The 12013-nt window shown below is 32.1% G+C and overlaps 1 protein-coding gene across 3 annotated transcripts in view; it reads right to left on the bottom strand.

Annotated features, from left to right (window-relative positions):
• LOC121118702 (glycoprotein 3-alpha-L-fucosyltransferase A) overlaps positions 1 to 12013 on the bottom strand; it is a 69398-nt gene that overhangs the window by 21611 nt on the left and 35774 nt on the right. The window contains exon 1 of one of the 3 annotated variants that reach the window (XM_040713290.2): positions 4241 to 4529. The exons of the other annotated variants lie outside the window; for them this stretch is intronic. The gene's annotated coding sequence lies outside the window, so the exon portion shown is untranslated. Of the gene's footprint in view, positions 1 to 4240; positions 4530 to 12013 lie in introns of those variants that run through there. 3 annotated transcript variants of the gene reach the window in all.

The raw sequence follows: 12013 nt of genomic DNA, 5'->3' as shown, positions 1-12013 counted from the left end.
AGAAATATTGGAAAACCTGCATGTATCTCATCAAGGTATAGTGAAGACTAAGCAGCGTGCCAGAGAGATAATTTATTGGCCGGGAATAGATATGGACATCGAAGATATGGTGAGAAAGTGTGAGGAATGCCAGAAGTTATTACCTAGTTTATTAATGGAGACTCAAATTAAAGGACCTAAAATGACAAGACCATTTCAAGCAGTAGCTGTGGATATATTTTCTGTAAGTGAGAAACGTTTCTTGGTTTATGTAGATAGACTTTCTGGATATCCTGCTTTACATTATTTTGAGCATAGTGGATGCACATCAAGAGTGATTAAGAAAGTAATGGAGAGATTCTTCATTGATTATGGTATACCTGAAGTTTTAGAATCAGATGGGGAACAAACTTCTCGTCCAGGGAATTTCAAGAATTTTTATCCTTTTGGGGAGTTGAATGGCGATGTTCTTCTCCACATAACCCACAATCCAATGGATTGGCTGAAGCTTGTGTGAAGAAGTTAAAATATTTAGTAAAGAAAACTATGAATGGAAATAAGATAGATCAGTCAAAAATCAATCTTGGAATTTTAGAAATGCGAAATACTCCGAGAATAGAAGATGGATTGAGTCCAACTAAAATCGTCTTCGGTCGTAGTACTAGATCTATTATACCTATGCTACCTGAATTCCATCAAAAGAGAAGCCAAGAACTTTGTAAGGTTCCAACCCCAACTTTAAAAAAAGGAGATGGGAAGAAGTTATCCGTATTGAAGATCAGTGAATCGGTTCGGATACAAGATCATATAACCAAAAGATGGACCCATCTAGGTACAATTGAAACAAAGGAATCTCAAAGGCGATATCTCATACGTATGAAAAATGGTCGTCTTTGGCATCGTAATAGGAGATTTATCCGTTTGGATTCAACAGAAGGGAACAAGCGGATTTCATTTCATATAACTTAGATTTATATTTTGTAATCATTGTCCTGGGGGGAAAAGGGGATGTTATATATATTCATAGCTATAGGTTTGGTGACCTATGTATAAATGTTCCGTGTGTATTTTGTGTATAATAATATATTAATATGAGAGTCATTCTGGATTCTCCGCGTGTAGAATAAAGTATATACATAAACTCCATATCCTCATATATCTCATATCCACGTATATCATAAACTGTAAATATATGTAGGTTGATTTCCCTTGCACAAAAACAATTTCTGGGGAGCAAAGTAAAAAACCCGACTGTCACAAATTTTGAGGTCTCTCATTTCATTTTTAGGGACGTCCGTTCTACAATGGGGAAAATGGGATTTTTGGATTTAACTCAGCCATTTTTAAGTATTTTTATTTAAATTTTCAATATCATATTAAGGCCTAATACAATCTAAATGTTTCTAAAGCACTGCAAATTATACTTAGTTATAGAATAAAAAAATTTCGTTTATATGAAAGGGGCCATGTCAGGGACAAATTAATATTCATAAATCAAATAAATGTTTTATGCTATCGCTAAAATTCTTTGGAATCTTAACTCATCACAGAAAATTGAATACAAAGCTAATAACTGACCAAAATGTGTCTTTGAAATATTAGACTGAGTAAAGCGTAAAAAAAATAGGACATCTTTTTCTTTTTGGAAGAATGGTTGACGTGTAAAGATTATAATATAGAAAAACTCTAAAATAAATTGTATATTAGGGTGGTTTTTATTGCGTACTTAAAAACATAGTGCTTTTATTTTTCATTACCTTTCCCTCTCAATCAGTGAAACTATATTCTTGTGCCAAAAATCGTAACAATTGAGCGACTTTGTGAGGTGGCCCACGAAAATTTCTCAATAATTGGTCACGTTTTCATTTTTAAACACAAATGAAACGTAGAGTATAATTTTTTATTCATCCACAACTGGAAAGGGAAAAGTGCACCGAATGATCGTTCTTTTTGTAGATAAAGTAATACAATAAATATTAAATAATCTAACTGATATTTAAAAGAATTCTTAATGAAACTACAGAAACTACTAAACCAGTAAAGGCATTTATTTATGCTAACAGACAAGGTTGATTTTGCAACTTTATTTTGTTCAATATAGGGAATAAGGGGATACAGGAGCGTCCACAGGATTATATTTGAGCAGGTGGCTAGGGTTTTTACATTTTTTTTGAAAAAATTCCAAAAATTAACATTCTTAGTAAAAAAAAAATGGAAAAAGATTGCAAATATTATAATTATTTTTTTTTTTTTTTTTGTTCAAAAATCCACAGCTATTCACGAAAAATGCCTAAAATTAAACTTTTCTTCGGAAAAAAATTTCCAAAATCAACAATTCACAAAAAATTTAATTTTTTCAAAAATAATTTCAGAAACCCAAACCTGTTCAAAAAAAATGTCTAAAATTAAATTTTTTTCCAAAATCCACAGTTAAAAAAAATTAAAAAATTAATCATTTCGAGAAAATTTTCTAAAATCCACAGCTGTTCAAAAAAATTCCAAAAATTTTTTTGAAGAAGAATTTTTAAAAAATTCATAGCTATTCACAGAAAATTAAATGTTCTAATAAGAAGGAAAAATTCCTTAATTTTGTGGGCTAGAGTCCCTCTAGCCCACCCCTGCGGACACCCCTGTGATAAAACCCAGTATTTTTCTACGTTAACAATTAATAATAAACGATAACATAATAGTCATCCTGTCCCATTAGATGGCAAAATAAAGCAATGTATTGACTTGGGTCGGCAGGAAAGGAATTGATTATGACAAGTAGCTTTGTGATATTTATAGTAAAGCCGGGTTATCAGAGGAGTGTTGAAAATTGGTGATGTCAAATTTATTTTTTGCTTATTTAAGAAGCAAGGGCCACCTTTTAACGACGTTAATTAAAGTCATAAATATATGAGAAAAATAAAAGTATACCATTGATTTTTAAGGGCCACCCTAGTACATACAACGTCATTTTGCACAATCAAGAATTTATAAAAGAGAATAAAAGAACAAACTTGTTTAATTCAATTATACCCTATTTTAAATATATATAATTTATTCATTATATTTAAGAGTAAAAGAATAGTTTCATTAATTTAACAAGTAAGCCCACAATGAAAGCACAATGTTCAGGTAACCCCGAAATGTTGCTCTTCTGAATTATGCAAATATGTATATTTATTATACAACTATAAGTTTGTCGGATTGATACTAATATTTTTGCACCTACCCAAAGGAATGAAAAGGAAAATGAATTATCATTATAGGAGCGTTGCCCAAGAAAGGGGACATTTTTACGCAATGTCATAAATATAACTTATTCATGATCTTTATTCATTTTTGCCAGATATGTGACACATATATTAAGAAAAACGATGGATTCATTCATTGTTGCGTAGGGTATAGATAAGGGACAATACATACAAGGATGCAATGAAATATTATTGTAAGCAGAACCTCAACAAATTATATGGAGAAGATTTTAGAACGGTTTGTCTCTTTTTTTTACTCTTAAAGTGAAGACCTTTTCTATTTTTTTTGTTGCTTTTTTTGCGTGATTAAAGAGAGAGAAAAAGAAAAAAAGAAAAGAAACGTAATCTTACTTTAAAAGGTTGTACTAAACGACATATGTGGTACGTCAACATTTAAACAATCTTAAACAAAATCAAGAATAGGAGAAAAATAACAATTTGATTTCTTTAGATTCATATGGTTAGAGGCAGCTCAATACTTAGTCAATATTACGGGCTTTTTATTCAAATTTGTGGGATGAGCTAAGATAGTCAAGAGTTTTATCTATAGTTTAGAACCTTTTTAGAGACTTTTATAGGGCCTAATATATTGGTTTCTTTCAAATAAACTCTGGATCTCATAGAGAGATTGATATTTTTGGATACTTTAAGTGAATTTTGCAACGCACCCAAAGGGTTAATCCGATTTAATTTGTTGATGAAAATTGAGAATGATTTGTTGTTGAGGAATACAAATGTAATCCAGAGGCAATTTTGAGAAAAATCATTCTAGCTTGATTTTGTGTTGATGGGCCACATATAACACCATCCCTTTCTGGTTCCCTCCATTTCTTACGTCGTTTGTTAGCAGAAGCTAATTAAGAAGATAATAGAAGTTCTTAAAAGCCCCCCCTCCCCTCTCTCTCTGTTATTGATTGTGGTGGTGAAACACACTTTAAAGACATTAATGAAGCCGTATCTTAAAAAAAAGGACACGATAGTAAAAAGTAAGGTTTTTACTTATAAAAATATCAATTTATTACCGAATATATGTAGAGTCTAAAAGCTTCATATAGTAGTTTAAAATCGCACTTTTTACTCATTAATTAAAGAAGAATTGAGATGGCAAAAGAGTTCTTCTTAGATTCTTCATCATCACTTGAGTAATGCACTTGAAAAACAGCACAAACAACCGTGTCCTTCCTTTCCTTACTCAATTGGTACTGACTACTGAGTGAGTGAGTGTTCTTATATATAGTAACTATCTAACAAACAAGCACTCCTTTCTTCTCTTCAGTGGTTGTTGTGACTGTTCTAATACTACAGTACTATACGTATGTACATCTATTAAGAGAAGAAGAAAAAGGGGAGAAGAGAAGAAAAAAAAAAGAGAAAGCCCCCTTTTTGTTTTATCCTCTTTCAACCATAAAATATTATATATATTTTTTGTCAAAACGCGGGAGCAATCTTAAAAAGAAGGGGAAAATGAGTTAACCCTTCTTTGTATGCTTTGTTGTATTTTGCAAAGTAAATGGTACATATACATAATATATATATTTCAAATGGACAAAAATTAATTGTAATAATATAAATAATCATAAAGACTCCCTACTTTTATTTCCATTTCTCTAAATATTTGGTTGTTCATAACAACCAACTATTTGTTCCTCCCTTTTCCCCTTTTTATTTGTTCAATTCTATATAATTATTTAGTTAATTAATTGAATTATTATTTAAGTGTAATTAAAGTTTATATCCTTGGTGATTAAATATGTATATACATATAGGAAAATCTAGTTTTTGAGACACGATAGTATGATTCCTTTAAGAATAATAGGCATAAGGATGGAAAAGAGGATCAAAAGTGACAATCTTTTGTACCATTTTTCCTTCTTATGTTTAAACTTACCCTTGTATATGACACTTCATTAAATTTATTCAGGGGCATCTACACGAAGGTTTCAAATATAACATTTATGGGGGAAAAAATAATAATAATAGGAAAAAAATATTCTTCACAAAACATGGTTATTGATAAAGTTTTTTTTATTAAGTTGATATGACCATCTTCATTATCAATCGCAGCCTTTACACGTCGTCTGAAAGCCATGCAGGAGTTGATAAATAACTCATACAAGTTGTCTGACTATGGAGGACTTCAGTGAGTCTACATTTGGGTATGAGGTACTGTTGGTTTCCCTCTCAAATTTCCCCATATAGAAAAATTTAGTATGCTCAGATATGGTGAGGAAGGGGCCATATTTCTTTGGACCAGAATCAAATATTTTTTTGGCACTTGGAAGACGTGTGAGAGAGAGAGAGCACCATCCTGAGAACACACATAGTTACGCTCCGAGTAGTTGGTCTTTAGCAATGGCAAGATGGTGTATCTAAGTGCCTAATAGTAGAATTCCTGCTCGATTTTCTGTCCAAACTTGAAAAAGAAGGGAGGCACCTTCTTTCCATCAGAGGCTGCAACGCCGAGGACCATTTTTTGGGCCGGATATTTGATGTAGTAAGCCCCTTGGACCTCTTCTTTTGTTTCTGCGAGCCAGTGGTAGTTCCGGCGGTTATGGAATTGATCAACTGTGAAAATCTTCTTGTCCGAGAAAATTTGCACAATTGACCCATTTGTCATCCATGTGAGGATTTTCTTGCGCCGCTCAAGCCTCCTGGTTTTCATACACTCTGATAGAAGGTGGGGTGGGGTCCTTACGAAAGAAACTAATCCCAAATTGTGCTTTATAGGCACCCTGATGGTCCTATGAGCCAGGTGATTCATCGAATTAGATGAATCATCTTTTATATTCTTCTCCAAACTTAACAAAAACTTCGTATCCCTCTTTAAATGATGACCTCCTTTTCCTGACATCCTGGAGAGGTCTTCTGAATTTTTTTTTTTTTCCATCTTGCCCAGTTTAAAAACTTGAAGTAATGAGAAAATAAACATTAATTGACAGTCCACGTTTCGCTGCCCTACCCTGTATATATTTTGTAAAATGATATTAGATTATATTTGTTTTTGAATATACTCGTATATGACTCAATAAGGATACTTGAAAGGGCTCTATGAGATGCTGAACCAATACTCAAATATTTGCTTCCAGCTTTTTACTTTTATTTAATATCACCTTATTATATACATACACTCTATATATATGTACATGATCCCATTGTGAATCACCTTCCAAAATCCTCTCCAGATTTTTTATTTATTTTTAAAGTGTATATCATCCATAGATTAACAAGTGCCAGAATCCTCTTTATCGCCGGGATTAAGGCTTTATCCCCAATTATCTACACTAAAACAATTTCATAATTGAGTAAATTGTAATTTCTACAAAAAAAATAACTTAGAATATTTATACATATTTGGTGCATCAACATGAAAACAATCTGAAACATAAATAAGGAAAGGGACAAATAAAATCCATCAATTTCTCATTCTTTTATTGTAACGATCAATTTGGGCTACTTTGAGTTCAGCTTGCGACACATACAAAGGGTTCATGAGAATAATTTGATGATAAAATTGACGATAATTCGTCGAAAAATACAAATTCAATCCACATTCAATTATAAGAATTTAATCATTCTAGCTTGCTGTTGCGTTGATGGGCCAAAGCGTATTCTCTATTTAAAAAAAAAACTTCAATATAGCTTTCACAAATATGCAGAGTATTGAAATATTAAGGGATGCCAATATTTGGTATAAATACTTTTTGTACAGATAGGGTAAGTTAAGTCGGGCGTTTCACATTGTAAGACACTAAACAGTTAAGTCGCAACAATTATTTAGTACTTCAACCAAGAATAGCAAAAGAGATTGTTATGTAATCAGCACACATATTTAATTAATCTTGTTAAATTTTGAATCGATTGATGGTATAGGTTTTGAGAAACAAAAGTTTAAAGTTCGAGGTTCTAATTATTTGTATTTAAAATTCAACACTTCTATATTTTATGGACTGTGACAATATGAAGATATTTCCTCTCCATTTGGTTATATTAGAAAAAAATTCCCATGTTCGAGTTCAATATGAGTTTTGACAGTAGTATTTTATTTGTTTGATGGATTTTTGTCATAAATAATCGCTGTCTGATAATATGATCTAAATAATTGACAAATTCATATTATCGGACATTGTTTTTAATTGAATACAATAACAAATAGCTCACTAAATAGCCAAATAAATAGCTAGATACCGAAAAGAAAACCATTCCAATAGCTGTTGATCAGAAAGAAGAACTCCGTCTCAGGAAGGAATATAACGGATCCACTTCGGCAAGATAATGCCATTTATCCCATGGATACCTCCAATACATATTTGATTGACGGTTAAATCTCTCTCCGAATTGAAGCATTGTCAATGTGGGTAGTTGAATCTTGAAGTCATTTCAATGAATACTTTTTATTGAGGGAAAGATATGAGACAGCAGAAGATTCTTTATCCAATATTATGTTCCGCCTTTCCCAATAGTTTATTACCCAATCAAGGCAATATATTCGAACTAATTAATCAATTAAGAACTCAAATTAATTCCTTTATGAATTGTATATTATAATATTAAATTAATTGATTAATAAAATTATAAATTAGACAATATGAAAACAATCCTTAATCATTGAATCGATGAGAAACTGAATTTAGCAATAACAGAGTGGTAAATTGCAATTCATTAGTTCCTTAATCCCGTAGGAGCTTAACTTCGTTTTGTGTTCTTAAATACATTAGTTATGGAGGTAAAATGTAGTCCATTGACTTCCTTGCTAATTAATAAATCGAACATGAATCTTGCAAGTTAGTGAATGAAGCCTTTCTCAACAAAGAGGATTGTACTTTGGATTTTGTAGAACGGAAATGCAAAATGTCTATGCAGATAGTTATGTGTAATTAATATTGATAAATGAAACCAAAGAATATAAAATGCATCAACATCATCTATTGGAATATAAATGATAACTCTTGATTGTTGAAGTAAATGAAGGATTTAGAGTTAGAGACAATTCCTCTTCATAATTGATCCAACATATTATCAGGATGATAATTAATATACATTTTGACATGGAAGATTCTCAATGAAATATAAAATCGTATTGGAAATGAGGATTTAACTTTCTGGAGTTGACGATAGGAGCAAACCAGATAACGTCCAAAAATTTTTTTTTTTATTTGAAGCTTGTCCGAATTTATGAATTTTGTGCATTTTTTGATAGTGTTTTTACAAAACTTCTTACCAACATATTTATCGTTGTGTTTATTTAAAAATATCTCAAATATAACGCCTGATGTCTATATAAAGTATATTAACATAAACACCTCTTCGATGTGTAAATTACCTTATACCTTACCTTACCTTTTCTTTCCAATTGATGGATTAATTTTTATATAATTGATTGGGTATACATTGTTTAATTAGGTATAGTTCGAGTTCATCAGATCAATGTCCTGGAGCACCACTTTTTTTTCAGGATAAACAAATAATATGTATTTTTATTTCAGTTTATTTTTTTCAGTTGACATTTTCTGATTTAAAGTAGCTGAATCTATATATTTGGGAATTCAAAAGGCTCAAAATACAAATTGACTTATCTCAATCAAAGCTATAAGCCAAGTGGTAAAACGCCTTTTTTATTAAGAGTAGAATCCTTGTCCACGTGATTTTTTCTCTTGCAAGATATCACTTTTGAGACACTCCAGATGAAGATACTTTATTATTTTTCCCCATTATGTTTGCAATTTTTTTCTTTCGCAGATTTCGTCTTGTTAATTGTGAAGTCAATGAGGCAGCGTAGTTAGTTATACAACGGTGCTCTAAAAAGTTTCCAACCTCAATGTGGAGATGACAAAGCTCTTAAATAAAAACTATTCACATCTATCTAGTATCTGTTGACTGTTATTCCCCTAAGTTTCAGCCATTTTAGACGAGAAGTTTTTATGTAACAGTCGTTTCAGTGACTTGAAGAGAGGGTTTTTGTGAAAATGGACCGTATAGAGTATCAAGCTGTTCTTAAATATTTGTTTTTGAAAGTGTTACATTTAAATAGATTCAAACAATAGAAAACACATTAAGGCTTTTTGTTTTTTGACTCGTTTAATTAAATTCAACTTGGAGTAATTGACCCAAAAAAGCGTTCCGTGAAAAATTATTCTGCAGAGAAAAGGGCCGAGTACTATTTGGATGGGTTTCAGAGATAGAGACTATGTTCAAAAATAAAAGTTCATAAAAAATAACAGCTATTTTATTAAAAAATAACCATTTATTATCCTGAATCATGGGAGAATAACATCTATAAAAGAGCTAGTGAAATAGCTGTAGAGGAAGACCTTATATTTTCCCCTTATATTTTAGTTGTTGTAGAATTTTATTCTCTCCGCTTTTTCCTTTGAGTAATTTGATATATGGGAGAAAATCAGCCCATTGATTGAGACCGAAAAAGGTTATATATATTGAACCAAAAAACGGGTCTAGTATTTATTTAGACATAAAAATAGTCTACAATCTGGACCGAAATATGGTCACAATCGGTCTAGAAAAATACCTTAAGGGCAAACAAAAAAAATGAATTTCCTCTTGGACGGAGTCACAGCACTAATAGATACATAGAATGTGGTACAATATGCAATCAAGATATAAAGTTAACTTTACTTCTAAATACATATGATGTTAATTTTGTATGAGGAAGATGTTTGTGTAGCATAGAAGAAATAGTTAGGAACTGAACTAACTGTTTGTATTTATCATCAGATTTCCTTGTTAGGGAAGGGGAATCTATGTTAATTTGTGGATTATTATTTCTGCATGAAGAGAATCTCTCACCATCCTAATAAATGGTTCCTTGAGACGTAACTTCAATCAAGATCATTCATAGCTTGATATTCACATCAAATTCATTTTGAGCTTAAAGAGATATGAATGTTTACCTCATAATATCTTCTCTTACCTTATAATTTGATATTTCCTAAATAAAGTTATTTTTACATTTATTACATAAATCTGTTAAGTGTGTTCATGATAAAAGGTAGGTCCAACTTAGATTTGGATTTATGATATACAGGTTTGCGCGTCTAAAACTGAACACTCCTTTAAATTTTAGGTGTTTTTCCTCGTCTACAGGCTTGAGGGCTTGACGAGGGGTTCTCTTGTAGACTTTAAGACAGCAAACATTTCGTTCCACCTTCGAGGCCTTGACTTAGATCTTGTGGTTCGCGTCAGGAGTCCCTTTGGCTACCACACTGTAAACGGTGGTGCGGCTGCAGTTTAGAACCTTGGCAATTTCAGGGGGAGTTTTTGCCCGTGCGGACAGTTCCAAAATTGCGACTCGACGTCTCTCAATATTATCGGCTGTTGTTTTACTGTTGCTATTTAGATTTTGCTGGAATTTGGTGTATAACTAGTCAAGACCCTTGCCTCGAAGTATTAACCGGTTTCAACTCACTAAAATCACGAATATATGCATGGCGTAAAATTTAAAGGAGTGTTCAGTTTTAGACGCGCACAACTGTATTAAGGGTAAAGTTATGACTTCGAAGGACATATTAGGGGTATTAAAAAGAAATGCATTATTTTTCCAAAAAATGGCTTTAGTAATGTTTATCTCGCGTTGTATACAAGCGATTGATTTACACTGGATGGCGTTAGAAAAATAAGATTTCTGAATAAGAAAAAACATTTCTTAGACATTTTTGTAATCGTTGGATTCATCATTGTTTGAGGGCACACACAAGATGGACATCATCAAAGAGAAAATATCGTATATTTTACTGTTTATCTTCGATAAAGACGAAAACGTAACCTAGGTTTGTGTAGTGTATATGGTTCTATCACGCGCAATTTTGAACTTATTGAATCTATTCCGGTAATTTTAATGTCAAAGATGCACCACAATCTGTAAGTGGATAAAATATTGGAAATTGTCAAGTCTGTCCGTCAGGTAAGCACTGGTTTGACTGTCAAGGAACTAAGCATTAGGGGGGGGGGGAACAAAACAAAACTCTATTAAAATAATCGATTTCTTTCATCACACCCATTATTTTTGGAGGTGAAGAGGGGCTAGATTTGATTTGAAAGGACATATCAGGGACAATATATGTCTCTTAAATCAAAGAAAACTTACAAATTGTAACTAAAATTCTTGAGAAGGTATCAATCAAAGGAAGATAAGTCCGTGAGTGATTCTATAATGTATAACATATAACACTTGTTCTATTTAGTTATATGACTATAACTAAAAGCAAATACATAAATATACCTACTATTGAGTAAGGCAGCAAAACGTGAACTCAAGAGATGAATTTAGAATTCATCCATAATTTTATATTTTCAATTATAGGCTTAAAAATAATGTTAACAAAACATGTAGACAAGGTTTTTGAAAAACTTTTTCAATCAATATGGCCACCTTCATTATCAATCACATCCTTTACACGTAGCCGCCTGAAAGTCATGCAGGAGTTGATAAAAAACGCATACAAAAAGTTGTCCAATTATGGAGGAATTCAGTGAGTCCAGATTTGGGTGTGAAGTCCTATTTGTTTCCTTATCCAAAGTGTCCCATATAGAAAAGTCCAATGGGTTACAATCTGGTGAGGTAGGGACCATATCTCTTTGGAACCAGATCGAGCAATGCTATTTGTGCATAACTTTTGGCACTTGGCGGACGTGTGCTGTCCTGATAGTTTTTTTCTGCCATGGCAAATGGTGTATCTAAGCACATTATAGTTGTACTCCTGCCCCATTTTCTATCCAAACTTGAAAAAGAACGGAGGCATCTTCTTTCCATCATAGGCCACAACGCTGAGTACCATTGTTTG

The sequence above is a fragment of the Lepeophtheirus salmonis genome, chromosome 5 (genome assembly GCF_016086655.4).
Source record: "Lepeophtheirus salmonis chromosome 5, UVic_Lsal_1.4, whole genome shotgun sequence".
Classification (NCBI taxonomy): domain Eukaryota; kingdom Metazoa; phylum Arthropoda; class Copepoda; order Siphonostomatoida; family Caligidae; genus Lepeophtheirus; species Lepeophtheirus salmonis.
Note: the sequence above shows the minus strand (reverse complement) of the source record. Positions and strands in the feature narration are given on the sequence as shown.